This window comes from Nestor notabilis, unplaced genomic scaffold (assembly GCF_000696875.1).
Source record: "Nestor notabilis isolate BGI_N333 unplaced genomic scaffold, ASM69687v1 scaffold25625, whole genome shotgun sequence".
Taxonomy (NCBI): Eukaryota; Metazoa; Chordata; class Aves; order Psittaciformes; family Psittacidae; genus Nestor; species Nestor notabilis.
This window is the reverse complement of record NW_009930182.1, coordinates 7,889-11,319: the sequence shown is the minus strand read 5'-3', so window position 1 is coordinate 11,319 and position 3,431 is coordinate 7,889. Positions and strand designations below refer to the sequence as shown.

Sequence of the window (3,431 nt, the reverse complement as noted above, 5' to 3'; positions counted from 1 at the left end):
GTGAGGGTGCTGAGGCGCTGGCACAGGGTGCCCAGAGAAGCTGTGGCTGCCCCATCCCTGGCAGTGTTCAAGGCCAGGTTGGACACAGGGGCTTGGAGCAACCTGCTCTAGTGGAAGGTGTCCCTGCCCGTGGCAGGGGTTGGAGCTGGATGAGCTTTAAGGTCCCTTCAACCCAAACCAGTCTGGGATAATACAATTTACTGCAGCTTGGGGATCTCAGCCCTTTTTCAGGATGTTTCTTTGCTATTCTGGCATGGATTCATTAGAATTGACTGAATGTTGGGTCGTTTCCCACTTTGTTCACACAAAAAGGTCTCTTGAACAATATGGAGAGCCTGCTAAGTCACCTCTTATTCTGCATCCTCACAGGAGCCCAGTTTCTCTTGAAAAAGGGAGAGCCTTCCTAACAATGTGGTTGGTATCTCCCCAAAACAAGCATGTTCTAATGACTTAGTTTTGAATAGCAGGTTGTATAGGTCTCGTCGGATGGATTCATACATCGGTGCCTTGATAAAAGACTTTGAGGTGCATTATGTCGCTTTTTGTAAGTATGTAACTTTGCCAACACCGGTGTAACTTCAGGAGGTGTTTAAGGGAAAGTTGTTTAAACCAATATGGGAAAGTTGAGGGAACAGCAGAGCCTTCAGAACCTTTTTAGAATCTTAGCATCAAGTGAAACTCAAAGCAGCTCTAGGGTTGCTGTCATTCCCTAGGGAATGAAGCAAACATGCAGGTCCAGTTCACTTAGTAAGCTTTCTTTGGGGTGTGTATGTGAGACAGCATCTAAGCTGTGGATATCAAGGCTCTGGGAAGTAATCTCTGCCATTTAAATTGCAGGTAGCTTGTAAACTGGAAGGAGGTATTTCTGGTAGAGTTGGATGGTGCTGATGTATCAGTTACACATTTGATTTAGTAATAATGTTGTTTATTGACGATGTTTTCTCATTAATTATAGGTTGATCTGGACCTAGACATATTTGAGAGTGAAATGGATGCATTTCATAAATAAAACAAACCCTGTAACTTTAAAGAGAGACTTAACAAAGCAATACTTCTGTGCATAGTTAATTATTGTGCATGTTTTAAATGGCAAGGAGAGGATATTCAGGTGGATGAATATTCCTTATGAAATGAAGAGAACGGAAATGAAAAGAACCAAAGTGCAGAAAACTGTATGTCAGAAAACTGGTCAGTGATTAGCTTTTATTTGTCTTTCAGGAATACTCTCTGTTCCAGTCAGCGTGTCCCTGGGTGAGCAGGAAGTGAAGCAAACCTAGAGAGGAACTTCACATACCTTTTAATGAGCATCAAAAAACAGGTTAAACTTGTCAATGATCAGTCTCATCATTTTAACTACCACTAATGTTATTCTTAAATCCTGGAGTAATTATGGGCTGAGATGTTGTATGCTAAACATCACTAGTGAGGGGGTTGCTCTGTGTTCCAATGGCAAAGAAGGTTATTACTCATGAGCACAACATAATTAATGTATGCTCTCTCATGGTTTTTCCTTAACCTTGGTGTCATGGTGAAGGAGAACTATGAAAGAGGAAAAAAAATTCCTTTTCCTCAAACCTCTGCTTCTGTTGGGAAAGAGGATCTTTTCGGTACAGTGCCAAATGGATGAACTTACCCAAAACATATTTCATGGTCCATGATTGTGATGTACTTAATGGAGCTGAATTTTGCTTATTCACAATATACTCCAGTTATGTGAAAACCATTGGACATTTTTGAAAAACACAGAGAATTAAAGATCACAGTTTGGGTCAGTCCTGAGTTCTTTTGAATAGTCTGAACTGGAAATAGAGCAGTCAAAGCACGGCTGTCAAGTAACAGCATTATAAATAATACACTCACAATAAATACAGGCTCGCACTCAATTTTTACTGTGCATCTTGTAAATTAAGCTTCTGCAAGCTGTTTCTTGATGATAATTTGTTTACCTCCTTGAAGGAGTCCCTGCCAAAATAATCTTTCATTTATGCTGTGTATGCTTTTTATCTGTGAGGCATTGTTGACTTGTTTTGATAATCAATGATATCGGAATAAATGTTGTTTCAGGACAAATACTAAGATCATTAATAGTGTGCAGACATTGAGAAGCCCTTCCATCCTCATTTATTCACTTATGCATTTTACTGTGGTGGAAAAATGATGATGAAGAGAAAGTCCATCTTTTGAACTGTAGAGAAGAGAAAGTAAATCCCTATCGTGAGCTGAGACAAATCTCTTCACAGCAGTTTAAAAAGAGATGTTTGAAACTTCACAATACCTACTTACCTAGGTTTGTTAGGGTGTCAAACAGGATCTAGAATTCACCTCCACAGAATGTAGAGGGTTTGATCTGATGAGCTCTCTAAACATTATCTGTTTCAGCTGAAGCACCCCAGTTCTGCCTGGGTTCATTCTGAACTTGCAGCGTTTCCTTTAAGATCCGAGATCTACAGGCAGGCTGATGATGTGCATGATGGCTGTATCAGCAGAGTTCATAAGGCAGACTAGTTAATCATGGCTTTTAAAATCTTATGTCATTTCTGCTTGTTGATTTTGATTGGAAGCAACCTTTCTGCAACATTTATTTAGTCAGTAAGTAAACGTACCTGACGTGCTTGTGCAAATACTCCTTTTCTGTTTATGTTTTATAGGGATTTGAGAGAAGGAGTTTGCAGGGTTAGAGAGCTAGATAAAGCCTCTAGTAGTATAATGTCTTTGTTAGGATGTTGTGATGCCACTGGAGACACCCCAGCAATAAACAGAGGTACTCTTTACATAATGCAGTGTAAAGAGAACAGCAGGGTTTCTACTCTTCCCTACTCTGCTCTTCTGATTATGGTTTTTACAATGCAGCTTATTGTTAGTCCATCCCATCCTCCAGCTGAAGATGGACTATGGAAGCATTGTAGTTGGCGTTTCTATGCATGTTTTTTCAGTGCAGGAAAGGAAATTGCTGATAAGCAGTAAATGCACAATGTGATATGCAGAGTTAAATACATGTGTATTGTGTGTGTGTGTGTGTTCGTGTACAGTGCGATGTGACGCAATGAGCAGGAAAACGTTTGTTTTCTCTGTTGGAAAACTCCATTTCCTCATCTCACAGGAAGTGCTAGAACTGGACAGAGCTGTTACAGTGTGTGTCGCTGTGCATACAGGCTCTGCTCCGCTTGTGCAGCTGAAGGTGACAGACCCAGAGCTGGGTTGGGAGCAGCAGTCCGGGTGTTGCACAGCACCCACGGCCAATGAGAGCGTGCGGTCGGGACGTGCTTGTGCAGGCGGCCTATGGCGATGGATGGGCTGGAGCAGCAGCCACCCAAATTCCCCCAGCAAATGACATTGTGCTGCAGCAGCGTGGGGGAGCCAATCACACCCGCACTGCACAGCCAATGGGTGCTGGTGTCTTACCCAGCCACTGGCAGGGGCTCTGTGACTGT

At 42.1% G+C, this 3,431-nt stretch overlaps 1 protein-coding gene across 1 annotated transcript in view; it reads left to right on the top strand.

The window, feature by feature from the left end:
- The first annotated feature begins 1,262 nt into the window (after nt 1-1,262).
- Nucleotides 1,263-3,431, top strand: part of KCTD7 (potassium channel tetramerization domain containing 7) — a 6,182-nt gene continuing 4,013 nt past the window's right edge. The window contains exon 1 of the mRNA XM_010015296.1: nt 1,263-1,318. The gene's annotated coding sequence lies outside the window, so the exon portion shown is untranslated. The remainder of the gene's footprint in view (nt 1,319-3,431) is intronic.